Genomic DNA, 18,424 nt, shown 5'->3' with positions numbered 1-18,424 from the left:
AAAAATGCATCACCATGGGGCTTGACACCTATTTCATCTCTTTGTCTACCAACTTCTGGTCGTGGAACCGTGGACAACTGAAAAAGGAGGGAGACTACCCGCAGTGGGATTTATTTTCTGGGGAAGGTGTCTCTTCCCAGAGAAGTTCCTTCATCCTCAAGTTGTCAAGCTTCCCCACCTTATATACTTCAAACAACCTTAAGCGGAAGGTTCTGGAACCCCCCTCCCTTTAAGTATGTTGTGAAATTCACGCGTTGGCTTTGTCAGGCCAGTGTTGAGAAAACACGCATCAGACTGGCCAAATCTCACTGTGTTTTTTCAAGACTGAGCTCTAGTCTGCTCCATCATAAACATTCTCAGCCTAGTACTTGCTTATCTTCATTGCTCCCCCATGTTTTGTTCCTTTCCCTGGTGAGAAGAGCGAAAACAGGTTAACAAGCTGTGCACGGAAAAATGCCTGCGCCACCATGGTCGCATGGTCAAGATGGAGCCGGTGGTTAAATACAGATAGCATTACACTACCCCAGCATGATGAAGTCAGTTCTTTTCTTTCCACACCGGTCCATGTACAGATCCAGAGGGTGCTACCCTTACAGTCACTTTTTGACTGGCCTTTCAACTTTTTGTCGGAGTTTTTTTTGACTCTGGTGTGTTGAAATGTCATCAAGGAAGACCAGTTTCAAGCCCTGCAACTCCTGTCACTGCATGATGTCAGTGATGGATCCGCACCTGGCTTGTATGGGGTGCTTGGAGCGCGACCACGACCCGAAGTCGTGCTCCGACTGCCAGGCCAGGAACCCAAAGGCTGTGAGGGAGTGGTCCCTAAAGCTGCTCGCAACCCGGTGTCCAGCTCCGTATCGCTCACGGTCAAGGGGAAGGTCTCCAGGCCACTCGTGGAGTCATCACCACTCTTCCACGTCCCTTTCGAAATCATCAGGACATTAGTGTAAGAAAAAGAAGTTGAAGAAGCACAAGAGTTCTTTGACTTCACCCAGTCGGTCATACGACATGATGCAGGAGAAGGTGCATCCTCGCTCTAGGCCTCCATCTTCCCTGGTGAGAAGAGCAAAAACAGGTTAACAAGCTGTGCCCCGGCTCACCATTTGAGCCCCGCCCTCACCACATCTTCAACAAAGCGAGCTACGTTATCGCACCCCAAACTCCGGAAGATCATCAACAGTTCGTTCGAGACTGCCACCTTCCCGGAGAGCAGGAAACACATCGAGATCAACGCCCTCCTCAAGAAACCCAAGGCGGACCCAAAGGACTTCAAGAACTTCTGGCCCATCGCCCTGCTCCCCTTCCTGGCAAAAGTCATTGAGAAAATTGTCAACAAACAACTGACCCGCTTCCTCAAGGAGAACACCACTCTAGACCCGTCCCAATCCGGATTCCACAGCAACCACAGCACCAAAACCGCCCTCATTGCCACCACCGACGATATCAGGACCATACTTGACAATGGAGAAATCGCTGTCCTCATCCTCCTGGGCCTTTCGGCCACGTTCAACACCGTTTGCCACCACACCCTACGTACACGGCTCAGCGACACACGACAGAGCCCTGGACTGGATCACCTTCTTCCTCACCGGCAGAACCCAGAGAGTCCGTCTCCCTCCATTCCGCTGTGAAACCATCAAAATCATCTGCGGCGTACCCTGGGCTCATCCCGACCCACTTTAACGCCTGCATGGCTCCGCTCACAAACATCCTCCAATCTCGCAACCTCAACATCGTCTCATACACCGATGACACCCAGCTGATCATCTCCCTCACCAAGGACCCCGCCACCACCAAAACCAACCTCCACAAAGGATTGAAGTCCATTGCCAAATGGATAAACAACAGCTGCCTTAAACTGAATTCTGACGAAACTGAGGTCCTTATCCTCGGCTCCACCCCCTCCACCTAGGACGACTCCTGGTGCCCTGCCACACTGGGAACCACACTGACACCCAACGAACACGCATGCAACCTGGGATTCATCCTGGACTCATCGCTATTAATGGCCCAGCAAGTCAATGCTGACTCCTCCTCCTGCTTAAACACCTTCTGTATGCTTTGGAAGATCTACAAATGGATCTCCACTGGAACCAGAAGGAAGATGGTCACCCAAGCCCTCGTAAGCAGCAGACTGGACTACGGCAACGCCCTCTACGCAGGAACCACGGCCAAGCTCCAGAAAGACTGCAACACATACAGAATGCCTCTGCATGCCTCATCCTGGACATCCCCAGCCACAGCCACATCACAGCCCACCTGAGAGACCTGCATTGGCTCCCCGTCAACAACAGAATCCCGTTCAAACTCCTCATCCATGCTCACCAGGCACCGCACAACACTGGACCAGAATACCTCAACAGCCGGCTCTCCTTCTACACGCCAACTCGGCGAGGGCAGGGCTCCGCTGACCTTGCCCTCACCGCCGTCCCACTCATCCACAGTACTACCGCTGGTGGCATATCGTTCTCCCACCTCACCGATTGATAGATTGATTGATTGATTGACCGCCAAAATGTGGAACACTCTTCCCACCCACCTGTGACAGACACAGGATCTACTTACCTTCAGGAGGCACCTCAAGACTTGGATGTTTAAGCAGTAGCTCAGCGCCTTGAGACCCTCACGAGTGAGTAGGGTGCTTTACAATGCTTTGATTGATTGGTCTTCGGAGCCTATTTCTGGGTTGGCTCTGCGCAACCCTGAGTTTCCGGGATCCGCAGTCACCCTGCCCAATCAAAGGAATTTTACGAGGGCATGCACCTAATTTTTTTTTGCAGTCCGGCCCTTTTGGGTTTTGCTTCGACCTCTGGTCTGAGGGTCACTCAGGAATCCACTTCCGGATTCAAAGCGGCATCGTTTGTACCATTGCAACCTTCCCTAATGACAGTTCCAGCATCAACGCTCCTGACGCCGCCTGGGCCCAGGCGTTGTCACTCCTATACTCGTCACTGACTCTGCCGCGAAGCCTGAGCGGCGTTGCTCAACGCCGATTCCGCTTTCTGCAGTACTTTGTTCCTTAGATCGGATCCCGACGCTTTTTAATTTGGGTACAAGTTTGGTGAGAGTATTGAACGGTCACTGGACCCTTTAGAATTCCAGCTTGAAGACCCTATGAACTAGGCTCAGGAACTGGGTGAAGCCAGTGCTCTGGATACCTCCCCTGATGCTGGTATGCTTCCTCTCCCTATCGTGGCTACGGAGGAGGGGGCTTCTTACTCCATGGTGGTGCGGAGAGCGGACTTGAGCCTCAAGCTGCCTTCAGTGGCTGTCAGTACTGATCTCCTGACTGAGTTGCTTCAGCCTGGGGCTTCCATGTCAGAACCACTTTTGCCCTTCAGTGAAACCCTCATGGATGTCCTGCTGGGGACCTAGTCCAAACCCAGCACCGGGGCTCCTGTTAATAGGCCTGCGCCTTACGACCCGGCTTTCCTGACCTGGAGCATGGTCATGCAAGCCTCAACGTCCCATGGCGCATTCCCTTCCACTCCCCAGATAGGGGATCAAAGAGGCTGGACCACCTTGGGAAGAAGCTGTTTTCTTACTCCAGCCTGGCATTGTGGTCCGCGAACACCGCATGCTGTTTTTGGGCCACTGCGCCCATACTTTGAGACACAGTCGCTCAAGTGCTGCCACAGGTCCCATAGGAGGCCTAGACTATTCTCTCCCAAGCTGTTGCTGATGAGAGAGACACAGCCAAGTTCACAATCAGATAGGGGCTGGATACGACTGACTCTTTAGGCAGATCATTTACTTCGACAGTGGCCTTGAGGCGCCACGCCTGGTTACGTACATCTGGCTTTTCAGGGGATGTCCAATCCACTTTGATGAACATGCCCTTTGATGGCACCCATCTCTTTGAGGACAAAGCAGAATTGGCACTGAAGCACTTTAAGGAGTCACAGCTGCTGCTACTCTCCCCCTCAGTCTGATTTTTGCCCCTTTTGTGGTTACAGAAAGGGCGCCCAGCCAAGTCTGTTCCCATTCAGCCACTGCGCCGGGAATGCTGTTCAGCCTCTGTGTGGCCAGAGACATGGGATCCAGCGCCCACGTGGATCAGGGAGCCAGCGGTCTAGTCAGTCCAACCCCCCAGCTGCAGCCTCCAAATCTTCCAAGTCTGGCGTTTCTCCACCACTGACGATTCAGCGTCCAGATTCACCATCACCTGCTCCGCTGGAACACCATCATGTCAGACAGGTGGGTTTTGCAAATAGTCTGAAAGGACTACTCCCTTCCCTTCGAGACTATCCCTCCATCCATGCCACCATCCTACGATCAGATGATGGAGGATCACCTGGACCTTTTCAGCGAGGAGGTTACAGCTCTCTTGGCCAAGGGAGCCATAGAGAGGGTCCCTGTGCCAGAAGTAGGTTGTGGTTGTTATTCCCACTACTTTCTGTTGCCCAAAAAGGACAAGGACCTCTGCCCTACTCTCAACCTCCGGTCCCTCAATCTCTTCCTCATGAAGGAGAAGTTCAGAATGCTTACTCTAGCTCAGGTCCTATCTGCCCTTGACACAGGAGACTGGATGGTAGCGTTGGACATGTAGGCTGCCTATTTCCATATTCCCGTCCTGCCTGCCTACAGATGTTACTTGCGGTTCGTGGTAGCTCACAAGCATTTTCAATTCACCATGCTCTCCTTTGGCCTTGCCAGTGCCCCTCAGGTGTTCACCAAAGTGATGGTGGTGGTCGGCACAGTTTAGAGGTTTTAGTCTTCCCCTACCTCTACTACTGGCTGTTTTAAGGTGGGCTCGCCCCAGGCTGTCGTCTCCCACCTCCAGACTACGGCAGACCTCCTGCATTTGCCGGGCTTCAATATAAACATACTGAAGTCACACCTGACTCCCTCTCAGATGCTCCCTTTCATCAGAGCTGTTCTGGAGACAGTGCCGTTTCAGGCCTATCCTCCCGAGCTGCGAGTCCAGAATATTCAGGCTATGATACCGATGTTTCAGCCTCTATCCTGGATTTAGGTGAGAATGGCTCTGAGGCTGCTGGGTCTCATGGCCTCCTGCATCCTGCTGGTGACTCATGCCAGATGGCATATGCGGGCTCTGCAGTGGGACTTGAAGTTCAGTGGGCACAGCATCAGGGGAATCTACAGATCTCGTAGAGGGCTGCGCAGGATCTGCAGTGGTGGCTTTTGACCCGTGATTGGGTCAGAGGCAGATCCCTCTTTCTTTCCCAACCAGATATGACTGTAGTTACAGATTGTAGGAGGCTGGACTGGCTTGTAGTGAGTACCAAGGGGTACTTACACCTTGCACCATGCCCAGGTATCCCTTATTATTGTAGATGGGTGTCTAGCAGCTTAGGCTGATAGAAAAGGTAGCTTAGCAGAGCAGCTTAGGCTGAACTAGGAGACGAGTGAAGCTCCTACAGTACCACTAGTGTCATATGCACAATATCATAAGAAAACACAATACACAGATATACTAAAAATAAAGGTACTTTATTTTTATGACAATATGCCAAAAGTATCTCAGTGAGTACCCTCAGTATGAAGATAGCAAATATACACAAGATATATGTACACAATACCAAAATATGCAGTAATAGCAATAGAAAACAGTGCAAACAATGTATAGTCACAATAGAATGCAATGGGGGCACATAGGGATAGGGGCAACACAAACCATATACTCTAGAAGTGGAATGCGAACCACGAATGGACCCCAAACCTATGTGACCTTGTAGAGGGTCGCTGGGACTGTAAGAAAACAGCCCACCCCAAGACCCTGAAGAGTGAGTGCAAAGTGCACCTAAGTTCCCCAAAGAGCACAGAAGTCGTTATAGGGGAATCCTGCAAGAAACAACAACACCAGCAACGCAACAACGATGGATTTCCTGGCGAGAGTACCTGTGGAACAAGGGGACCAAGTCCAAGAGTCACGATAAAGTCGGGAGTGGGCAGATGCCCAGGAAATGCCAGCTGTGGGGGCAAAGAAGCTGTCACCGGATGGTAGACGCTGTGGATTCTGCTAGAACGACAAGGGCTAGAAACTTCCCCTTTGGAGGATGGATGTCCCACGTCGTGAAGAGTCGTGCAGAAGTGTTTCCGTGCAGAAAGACCGCAAACAAGCCTTGCTAGCTGCAAGGGTCGCGGTTAGGGTTTTTGGATGCTGCTGTGGCCCAGGAGGGACCAGGATGTCACCAATTGAGTGAGCAGACAGAGGGGCCGCCCAGCAAGAGAAGGAGCCCACTCAGAAGCAAGCAGCACCCGCAGAAGTGCCGGAACAGGCACTACGAAGTGGAGTGAACCGGAGCTCACCCAAAGTTGCACAAGAGGGTCCCACGAACCCGGAGGACAACTCAGGAGGTCGTGCAATGCGGGTTAGAGTGCCAGGGACCCAGGCTTGGCTGTGCACAAAGGAAATCCTCGAAGAGTGCACAGGAGCCGGAGTACCTGCAAAACACGCGGTTCCCAGCAATGCAGTCTAGCGTTGGGAGGCAAGGACTTACCTCCACCAAACTTGGACTGAAGAGTCACTGGACTGTGGGAGTCACTTGGACAGAGTTGCTGAGTTCAAGGGACCTCGCTCATCGTGCTGAGAGGAGACCCAGAGGACCGCTGATGCAGTTCTTTGGTGCCTGCGGTTGCAGGGGGAAGATTCCGTCGACCCACGGGAGATTTCTTCGGAGCTTCTAGTGCAGAGAGGAGGCAGACTAACCCCACAGCATGCACCACCAGGAAAACAGTCGAGAAGGCGGCAGGATCAGCGTTACAAGGTCGCAGTAGTCGTCTTTGCTACTTTGTTGCAGTGTTGCAGGCTTCCAGCGCGGTCAGCAGTCGATTCCTTGGCAGAAGGTGAAGAGAGAGATGCCCATCAAAGCATTTCCAGAGGCTGGGGGAGGCTACTCCTCCCCAGCCCTGACATCTTATTCCAAAGGGAGAGGGTGTAACACCCTCTTTCTGAGGAAGTCCTTTGTTCTGCCTTCCTGGGCCAAGCCTGGCTGGACCCCAGGAGGGCAGAAACCTGTCTGAGGGGTTGGCAGCAGCAGCAGCTGCAGTGAAACCCCGGGAAAGGCAGTTTGGCAGTACCAGTTCTGCGCTAGAGACCCGGGGAATCATGGGATTGTCTCCCCAATACCAGGATGGCATTGGGGGGCAATTCCATGATCTTAGACATGTTACATGGCCATATTCGGAGTTACCATTGTGAAGCTATACATAGGTAGTGACATATGTATAGTGCACGCGTGTAATGGTGTCCCCGCACTCACAAAGTCCGGGGAATTGGCCCTGAAGAATGTGGGGGCACCTTGGCTAGTGCCAGGGTGCCCACACACTAAGTAACTTAGCACCCAACCTTTACCAGGTAAAGGTTAGACATATAGGTGACTTATAAGTTACTTAAGTGCAGTGTAAAATGGCTGTGAAATTACATGGACGTTATTTCACTCAGGCTGCAGTGGCAGGCCTGTGTAAGAATTGTCAGAGCTCCCTATGGGTGGCAAAAGAAATGCTGCAGCCCATAGGGATCTCCTGGAACCCCAATACCCTGGGTACCTCAGTACCATATACTAGGGAATTATAAGGGTGTTCCAGTATGCCAATGTAAATTGGTTAAATTGGTCACTAGCCTGTTAGTGACAATTTGGAAAGAAATGAGAGAGCATAACCACTGAGGTTCTGATTAGCAGAGCCTCAGTGAGACAGTTAGTCATAACACAGGTAACACATACAGGGCACACTTAAGAGCACTGGGGCCCTGGCTGGCAGGGTCCCAGTGACACATACAACTAAAACAACATATATACAGTGAAATATGGGGGTAACATGCCAGGCAAGATGGTACTTTCCTACACAGATGCATCACTCCTGGGATGGGGCGGCCCCATTGGAAAGTTAGAGATCCGAGGCATCTGGTTTTCGGTGGAGTCTGAGCTCCAAATCAACCTTTTGGCGCTCAGGGCAATCAGACTAGCATTGAAAGCATTCCTTCCCCCTCTCAAAGGGAAAATAGTGCAGGTGTTTATGGACAACAGCACTTCCATGTGGTACTGCAACAAGCAGAGAAAGGTGGGGTCGTGGACCCTTTGTCAGGATGCTCTCCACCTCTGGACATGGCTGGAACATCATAGCATATCCCTGGTGGTTCAACATCTGAATGTCAGAGAGGAAAAACTCAGCCATCAATGCCTGGTCGATCATGAATGGCGTCTGTCTCCATCCAGAGGTGGTGCAAGGTCTATTTCAGCAGTGGGAAGAGCCTTGGTTAGATCTGTTTGCCTCCGCAGAGAATGCATGTCAGCTGTTTTACGTGTCCAATGTGGCAATTGCGCAGCAGTTCTTTTTGTCTCAAGTGGAACTCTGGCCTCTTGTACGCTTTTCCACCCATACCACTTCTTACTAGCGTTCTCAAGAAGATCAAGAACGGCTGGGCCCCAAGTCATTCTTGTGGCTCTGGACTGGGCACGAAGAGTATGGTATCTCAGGCTCCTGAACTTGGCCATCGATCCTCCGATCAGACTGCCTCTTCGGGAGGATCTTCTGTCGCAGCAGCGGGGGCGATTCTCCACGCGAACCTGCCCTTCTTGCGCGGAGATTGATCAGCGGCAGTTGATAGCTTTTGACATTCTGACCTGAGGTCTGTGACGTTAACTTGGCAGCCAGGTGTCCCGCCACCAAAATGGTATAAGCCTGTCATGGGAACAATTTTGTGGCATGATGTAAAGCCGAGTCTGTTGACCCCCCTCGCTGAACCTCTTTCTGAGGTTCTTTTGTTTGTTTTTTCTTGGCCCAGCAGGGCTCTGGTGTGGGCACCCTAAAGGATTATTTGTCAGCTATCTCTATTTTTCCCGATTGCCTGACCAACCCTCCTTGTATAAATCTCCCATTGTTGGATGATTCCTTAAGAATCTTACCCATCTCTTTCTTTTTTCCTTGTTCATAATGTCCCAATAGTATTTGAACTTAGTTCTTACTTATCTAATGTATGCTCCCTTTGAGCTGCTTCACAACTGCCTACTTCTCCTGCTTACTTTGAAAACAGTTTTCCTCGTAGGTATCACTTCGGCCTGCAGAGTGAGTGAGCTGCAGACTCTTTCTTTGAAGCCACCTTTCATCTTCACCCACCCTGACAAGTTAGTGCTTTGTAGTAGGGTTTCTTTTTGCCTAAAGTGGTCAGGCTTTTCCATGTAGGCCAATCAATCACCTTGCCTACTTATTACGTGCCCCGACATCCTTCTAAGGAAGAGGAGAGGCTCCATCATCTGGACCTTAAAAGAACATTGGTGTTCTATTGTGATCGTATAGAAGAGCTCCAGGTAGATGATCAACTCTTGGTGGGTTATGTGGGACCAAAGAAAGGTCGGACAGTGCAGAAGAGAACCATCTCTAGATGGGTGGGCTCTGGATTAAAATGTGCTACGCATTGGCTAATAAGGTACTCTTGGATGGCTTGCTTGCTTGCTCGCTCATTCTACCAGAGCAACAGCTGCAGCCACTGTGTTAGCACAAGGGGTTCCAGTCCTGGACATTTACTAGGCTGCGACGTAGGCATCTTAGAACACGTTTACTAAATTGTCTGGACAGTCAGGTCCTATGGGACAGGTACTTTGCCTATTCGGTCCTGCAGGACTTTCTAACACGATCTTGGTTCACAGACCCGCCTCCGGGGATGGTTTTGCTTGGATATCTATTTTAAGGTAAGAAATCTGCAACTAGAAGTCTCTATCAGATGAAAAAGTTACTTATCTTTGGTAACAAATTATCTGGTAGGGACATATTCTAGTTCTAGCAAATTCATTACAGACCCTCTCATCCTCTCTGCTCTGCGAACTGATTTCTAGGGACAGGAATTCCCTTTCAGGGCCCTAGTTTTAGCACACCAGAGTCATGGTTCTTCATGCCTCTGCGCTTCTGGCATGGAAAGTTGTGAAAAAAAAACTGTACCGGGTTGGCACCTATATATGCCCACAACATCATGTCTGGCAACCATGATGCCAATGACTGACGTGGAGTCGACCGATGCCTCCTGACGACCGCCTGGGATACTGCTCGAAGAAAAATCTCCAAATCGAGACTGACACCTTGGGGAAATTATGCAACTAGAATATGTCTCTACCAGATATTTCATTGCCAAAAGTAAGTAACTTGTTCTTTAAGCTCTACAGGGATTTCCCAAAAAGTTATTTTTATATTTTACGATGGCAGGTTCATCTAAATTTTGCTTATAGAAAGATATTGGTGACCTCATACTGTACACCTTACTTAAAAAAAAAAAAAAAAAGACAACACAGCATATCTACTTTGACTTAACATACGTTTTATGTGCTCTTCGAACTGAAATAAGTATTGAGCTTAGCAGCAAGCAAAATGATAATGTGGAATGCAACATACTACTAAATTACTAGGCTGCCCATTAATTTAAATTTGGTTCATTTTCTTTCCACTGCTTCCTTAAAACCTGTGAAATCCAAGATTGAAGTATGCTCTATTCATGTTGCAGTTGCTTAGATTGAAGAATTATATTTCATGCCTTTATCCTTTGTAGATTTTTTTTTTCTAATGTGGTACAGATTTGGAGGGCCCCTGTTTCCTTCTAAAGCATTGAAAACTTTGCATCAAATTGAGTTATCATTTTTGATTAATGAGTGAGGCATGATGGATCAGTGGGCCGTAGCAAAGCATCAAGTGAATGAACTCCTGATGGAATGGACCCGCTTCCATTTGGGCCCAAAGTGCCAAGTGAAGTTCCTACGGCCTGACCAACACAAGGTCTGCATCCTTTGTTTGTCCCCGGACCATGAAGAGGAGAACTGCTAAGCGTGTAAGTCTTTTTGATCAAAGAAAACACTACGAGATTCGAGGGTCTGCCATCATGAGATGTAGCGTCATGAGATTGAAGGCACGTCAGACATCTTCCAACAACAAGATGTCGAGTAGGAGCCAGAACAAGAGTTACAAGGGGCCTCAGCGGCTGAGGAAGAGGCCATTTCCGTTGACAAGTCTGATTTATACAGACCTTGAAATGCAAAATTTCCCTCTGCTACAACATACAGTGAGTACTGGCTCCTGTTTACTGCCCAAAGAACCGGCAGCTTCCACCAAAACAAAGGCTACTGGGCCACCACTGCAGTCAGGCCATGGTTGGTAACAAAAAAACTTTTTCGGGCACCCCACCTCGAGCTCGGCACTGACAATAGTCTAAACATTCAAGTTTGATAGCAAGCTGACCATCTTCCGCTTCGGCACCTAAAGCTTCGGGATCCCACACATCACCAACCACCCCAGTGCCGAAACATCCTTCACCAGCCTCGGCACTGACCATTTTGACATCGAAACAGAAAGGTGCTTCGGCACCAAAGAAACCGAAAGTGTCCCCTTCTTCGGAACTGAGTATTTTTATAGAGTCCATCCTCCACAAAATGAAGCAGCAACTTGACAACATGCAGCCACAGCTTCATATTCAGCCGTAGACTGGCCATGTCTTGGTCAAACCTGTTGTTTCCACACCTTTCAAAAGATAGCTTGTGTTTGGGGAGGCTATTTATGTTCCTGTACCTCCTGCCAAACAAAAGAGGATGGGCAAAGACTGCTGCTATACACCCTCCTCTACCCTCCTCTCCTCCACCATCTGTACCACCACCCTCACCTTGACATTCACAGGGTGACCCCCTTGACACCACTCCTCAGGTTCCCCCCCCATTCTTTTCAAGATGATCAAGGAACAACAAACAAAACTCAACCTTTCCGACAGGACACAAACCCTTGGTCGTAGCATGATGTAGATCCCTGCACAGATCCAGATGTCTACCCATCTAGACCGTCTCCCCCAGATGGCACTATCTCTTTTCAAGAACTCATTAGGAGGGCAGCTACCTACCACCAGCTGCCCTTAAGGTAAAGATCCTATTGAGGATGATTTCCTCTTTGAAACACTCTTTACCTCCCACATGGCCACACAGTACCTCCCCATGCTAAAGGGAAAGATGAGGTATGCAGGGGACATCCTTATCATTATCACACCATGTAGAGAAAAATATAAAGCTTCACCCTCAGACACCTTTTTTTATTAGAGGTCAGATTCCTTCTGATTTCCAGGTGGTTTCTATTTTCAGAAAAAGAGTTAACGTCCAAGCCGGTAGCAGTGCTCCATCTCCTGACAAAGAGAGTAAGCTTATTGACGCTTTTGGAAAGCGGGTTGCAGTCCAAGCTGCCAACCATTGGTGTCTACCTAACACACAAGGCCTTCTAGCAAGATATGACCGTGCCCATCGGGATGAAATGGAGGAACTCCTTCAATACCTTCCAAAAGAGACAGAAAGTGGGGCCAAGAAATCATCAGTGAGGGCAAGCTTATTTCAAATAATTCAGTCTGCTGTGCCCTAGACTCTGCTAACATGGCTGCTAGGGGAATAAATACCAGCGTCCTTTTATGCCGGCATGTGTGGCTACACATTTCCAGATTTAAGCACAAGTTGCAACAAACTGTTCTTAATGTGCCATTAGATAAGGAGCATCTTTTCGACCCACAGGTCGATCAGGCAGTAGAAAAGATGAAAAAAACACAATGAGGTTGCTAAATCTATGGGTGCCTTGAAGATCCGCGCTACACGTGGTTTCTTTCGCCGGACGTTATAATAGCCCATCTTTAAATCCACGGCCACCTCATCTTCTTACCATAAAGACCAGGTGCACACATCCTCCCATAGAGGCTTCTTTAGAGGTTCCTACAGGAAAGAAAAACAAAGGAAGAGGCAGAACACACTCCCAACATAGCTCCTCCACTGCCACAAAACAGTGACTCCCTTCTCCTTCCCCCGACTATTCAACACCTGTTTGGGGGACATCTACTACAGTTCTTGCCGGCCTGGCAAAAATAAGACCAGATCAATGGGTGTTGGATTTTATTCAACACGGTAACTGCCTGGAGCTCATTTCCACTATTATCCCAATCCCATTAAAATAATGGAAAATGTTACCACCTTGAACTTCAATAGTGCGGACTACTCACACTCTTGCAAGCAAACCCTGACAGGGTATGTCCTCTGCCCGTTAGTAACCAAGGTGCTATAAAGTCTTGGGAGGAGGGTGGGCTCATCCACATGAACATGCATAGCTTGGAGGATAAGAACTAAAGGACTCTTCAAGAATGCGTGGAGCCTTGGTTACTTGCTGGGCAGTTGTAGACAGAGGATGTTTACAAATGAGGCAATTTGTTTTTGGTCAAAGTCTACATATATGATACAAGTCTGTTAATGAGTAAGACCCACAAAACCTGTATGCATGTTTAGGTTCAAATCTTGTCCATGTATTTGAAATTCATCAGAGCAGCACCAATCTAGCATGATATCGTGCTGCTGATTATGATGTACAAACAACAATGCCTGGATGGATTGTTCTGAGAGGGACCCACGTCTGGCTGATTAATTAATTTAGTAAATTATATTGCTCCTTTTAGCATCTGTAGAACTGGCCACACAGTCCGTATACACAGCTGCCAACTGTAAAAGGCCTGGAATGCAGTCCACCCCCCTTCTCAAAAGAGGTCAGTATCAATCACCCCTGAAACTGATGCCTGTACTGCTTCTGAATCTACATGTTCAAAATAGAGATGAAGCTCCTGATCAGAAAACTTGCTCAAACCAGGGATGGCCAAATATGCTATATGCACTCCTGTCCTTCGGTAGGATGCAGAGTCATGCAGGATTAAAAATGCATACTTGTTTTAAGAATCCAATTCCTGGTTGGGCCTCCCACATGTATTTGCCCACCTTTTTGAGGGCATTTTCAAATACTGCATTAAGTTGGGCTGTTATCTGTTTTTTTGTGTTAGAGTCAATTTAGCCCCTGCAATAGTCTCGAGGAATGGTTGCAGTGACTGGAGAGTGAGGACTGAATTGTTTGTGAGGTTCATGTTGTGTTCCTCTAAATAATCATACATCTTCATTGTAACTGGTGTCTGACTCTGGAATAGGTCCGTCAGACTAACAATGTTGTGACATTTTTCTGCCACCATGTCCAATTGAACTTTAATACAGTTTTTGTTGTCACTGTTCAGAATCCTCTCTAGATTTTCGAGGGAATCTGGGGGAGATTTGCTTAGATGAATTTCAGACTCAACAAACCCGCATAGGCATCAGAGTGCTTGCAGTGGTACTGGACAGCAACAAACCAAGAACTCCAGCAAGTTCAGCAAGGGTCAGGTGCCATCTGTTGTTTCATCCCAAGGTTCTCATCAAGGTGTTGCAGGTACCTTCGCTTTCTGCTACCATCCAATTAGAAGATTTGCGAGAAGTACAGCAGGAATAAATTTAGCTCCACAAAAGGCTTCTGGAGTGACTCCCCAACAAGGTTCATGATGTGTGCCAAACAGGTGATATGTATTGAGTTTGTCTAAAGATTTCTTAACAGTGTTGTATACCTTGAGCATGTATACCACTTTGTAATAAAATAAATAACTTTTTGAAAGGCTATGTTGTAGTCTGTCAGCACTCTCGCAACCGCTTGCATTAGAGTCCTATGGTTGCATTGCAAGAGGAACACTGTGTCTGGTAGGTGGATGTGGATTTAACGACAACCCTGTGAAGAGACCACTATATATAAAACATTCAGCACACATCATCCTTCATCATTAGGTGTTTTGTCAAACATAACACTAAGTTTTCTGATCTTGCGTTTGTTTTTTTCAAATCGTCCTTAGCTCCTGAATATCTCTCTGGCAGATAACGTTCTTGAAGCTGATAACTCCCAGATATCGCTCCACTATTTCATACTTGCTCGTGGAGAAACGTGCCCAACACAGGGTGGTCAATTTTGCTCAGTGGAATGTTCAGTGCTCTGCAGACATTGACCCCCCTCACTTATTATTACCTGGTTTGTGTCAGTGCAGCTGTACACTTTGTTAAAAGTGAGTTCACAGTCATCTGATGGGCACTTGTCGGTGAAGAGTGAGAGTCTGAAGCATCTGTACATCACTTCAAATGTTTTTGGGATCGCACATTCAAATCTACTGTGTGGACATGGTCCACCACCATATGGTACACTCAGCAAAACAACTCTCCACCTTTAACATGCATCACAACGCTGTACACACTGGCTCGATCTACTGCTGTTATTTGGGTAGCCAGATGTGATTGATTTTTCACTGCCTTTACAGGCTGTATAAACACCTCCATCCTGCTTTTGGTGTGGCAGCTTGTTGCTCCCTAGGAAGCCCAAAACATCTTACAGTGAAGTGGCACACTTGTCAGCTTTCTAAGGCAAGTGTGAGTCGTCTTTGGGATTGTGGGGGAGTCACTTGACTCACTTGCAAATATATTTGGTGTTACTTCAGGTAATCCAAAAGTAAAAAAGGCAGAACTATTGTTGAACAGAAAGTTAAGAAAATGTAGAAAAACTGTGATTTAAAAAATGCACTAAACTTTGTTCTGAAGCATTTGCAAATAATGGAAAAAAGGAAAACTGTTTATAACAATACCACATTGGAATTCAGCAATCCTCAAATGGGGTTAAGCAAAGGCAGTGTAAAAACGGCACAACAGTTGCAAAGAAAGGAAAACTTGAAACCTTTTGAAGCTAAGTTATATACATGGAGTTTAAATACATACACAAAGGCAGAAATCCTTTGAAGTGAGAAAATCTAAGAGATGCTGCAAACCACTTTAAACGAAAAAATGAAAATGAACACTGAAACCCGAGGCGCTATGCAATGCCAGTGGCTGCAAGGGAAAAAAAAAAGAGAGAAATGCAATTTAAACAGGACGCATCAGAACTCAAGATGTATAAAGGATGAAACATAAATGAATGGACTCATATTCGCAACCACTCACCCTCACACCCCTAAAAAAAAATTGGGGGAAAGCCTTTTGGCCAAATGCTATAAATATTTACTCAAACCCCCCCAAAGAGTGTATTAATTTGTTAAATACAAAAAACAGCGATTCACAGACCTCCACCGCAAAACCATGAGTTGACATTGGGCTACTCCTGTGAAAAGAAGCTCATCTCTACACTTGCAAGGATTGTCTAGGATAGAGATGTCTAGGATAAAGATGATGCAAACTGTATGGCGGCACTCACGTTCCTCCCACCCATTGAAAATAGGACTTCACAAATATGGATCCAGCCCTCAAAGTTCTGTGCTTCAGCATGTTAAAATAACTCCCCAGGAGTGTACCAAACCTAAAACGTACCTGAGCTGTGCACCAGCAAGCATATATTGTAGTTACCAGACAGTCCAGTGGCTCTAGAACCAATAGATTCTTTCCTCCAAGACTCTACAAAAGAACAAAACAGAGTTAGTCCACTAGCCCTTTTCCATGTCATCCTAATTCACAACACTTCCTCTACCCCTCCGCATTACCCTTAAAAAAAATCAGCCCCCTCACACTGCCATCTACCCCGAAACACCACCATGTCTGCTTCTGCCAAAATGCTGCCCTCTACCCTTCCACTGCATACCACACTCCCTACTGCCAACCACTAGCCTCCACCCCATCACTGTATGCTGAAACAACTGGACCCCACAACCTTGCACTGGCATTTGGATGACAGGCTCCTACATTAAAATATCGCCGCCTGAGCTCACTGTGTGCCCCATGGGCAGCAGTTACGCGATTTAATAAAACACAATTATCCCCCTGGCCTCTTCAACACGCCCTATATTTAATTAAAAAAATTGCCTCCTGGACCATGCCCAGTGGGCGGCATTCCCAAAACGTAATTAAAAAAAATAAAAAAATACAGCCCCTGGGCCGGCCACCTTCCCTGTTGGTGGTGGGCTTGAGACTGTATATAAAATGTCCCCCTTGCTACTCCACGAGCCCGTGGAGGTGGGCCCGAAATTTCCTAAAAAGAAAAAGTGCCCTACTCTCCCTCTGCTTGTACTATAGGTGGTGGGCTCGAACCTTCATAAGAAAAAGTGTCCCTGGGCCCACCGCGTGCCCCATAGGTGGCAGGCCCTAGATTAAATTGAAAAAATATTGCTCCCTGGGCCCGCCGCATACCCCATGGGCTCTGGGCCTTGCCGCATGCTGCGTGGGCAGCAGGCCTGAAAAGTAACATAAATAAATGCCTGTCTGAGCCTGCCACATGCCCCATAGGCCTGTTTTTTATTTACTTAATACCCCCTCCACCATGACCCAATTCCACCCACACACCCTACACCCTTCTATTTATTTCCCTGCAGCCTGGAGCACTGAAGGTGCTCCGGGTGAGTAAATGGAAGCAAACTGCTGCAGGAGGCCGGGACAGGGATAACCTACCTGATCTTGGGGTCTCCAGCGTTCAAGCTCCTCACAGGCTTGTGTCATCTGGTCCCGGCGACGAAGAATGGTAAACAGCAGGCAGGCGAGGTGAGGAGTAAATAAATAACACCTCACCTGCTTGCTGTGAAACCTTCCGTCTGTTGGCTCAGTGGCAAGCCACTGGACCAATACAAGTAGGTTGTCGCATTCTTTAAATTCTGTGGGCACTTTTGTGAAAAGTGCAGGCTTTAAAAATAATAAAAAACTGCTGGTTTTGCTTTTTTGTTTTGCAAATCAGGAAATTGTTGAATCCTGGGGGGTCTGACTATGTTTGATATGCGCCACTATGTAAACTAGAAGATGTCATTTGAGATGACATCAGTGATGTCACAGAATGTCAAGAGTGGTGTAATCTGTGAGGGCTCAAGCATTGCATGGTAGGGGCGCAAGTTATAGTTACCACTACTAACTGTAAGTGGTGAATTTCTGATGTTTATTTTACTTCAGAATGTTAATGTTATCACAATCAATCAATCCGGTATTTTTAAAGCGTGGCTTGTCACCCGGCGGGTCTCAAGGTGCTGTGGGGAGGATGCAGATCAGTCGAAGAACCAGGTCTTGAGGTCCTTCCTTAACTGGATCAGTGAGGGGGGATTGTCTGAGGTGAAGAGGCAGCGGATTCCAGGTCTGTACCCCCCAAGATAGGAGAAGGATCTTCCTCCAGCTGAATTCTTGCAGATCCTAGGGGTGGAGGTGAGGGCTAGCTGGGTGTAGCGTAGTGATTTGGTAAGAGTGTAGGAGGAGAGGTGGTGGTTGAGGTAGGGGGGTCCGATGTTGTGTAGGGTCTTGTATGCGAGGAGCTTGAAGGTGATTCTTTTGTTGACTAGTAGCCAATGGAGGTCTCTCAGGTGTGCAGTGATATGGTTGTGGCGGGAAATGTCCATGATAAGTCTAGCCGCGGGGTTCTGGATTATCTGGAGTCTTGTTTGGAGTTTCTTAGTGATGCCGACATAGAGTGCATTGCCATTGTTGAGTTTGCTGCTGATGAGTGCGTGGGTGACTGTTCTTGCCTCGATGGGGAACCATTTGAAGATCTTTCAGAGCAGGCGAAGCGTGTGGAAGCACGATGATGAAACAGCGTTGACTTGGTGGGCTATTGAGATGAGGAAGACCTATTTACCTAACTGAAATGTTACTTAAATTGCCCCTTGGGCCTGCTGCCTGCC

General features: G+C 47.9%; 1 protein-coding gene across 4 annotated transcripts in view; it reads left to right on the top strand.

The window, feature by feature from the left end:
* The window catches only part of AKAP11 (A-kinase anchoring protein 11), a 235,493-nt gene that overhangs the window by 116,785 nt on the left and 100,284 nt on the right, over positions 1–18,424 (top strand). The gene's annotated exons all lie outside the window — the stretch shown is intronic.

The sequence above is a fragment of the Pleurodeles waltl genome, chromosome 8 (assembly GCF_031143425.1).
Source record: "Pleurodeles waltl isolate 20211129_DDA chromosome 8, aPleWal1.hap1.20221129, whole genome shotgun sequence".
NCBI lineage: Eukaryota > Metazoa > Chordata > Amphibia > Caudata > Salamandridae > Pleurodeles > Pleurodeles waltl.
Note: the sequence above shows the minus strand (reverse complement) of the source record. Positions and strands in the feature narration are given on the sequence as shown.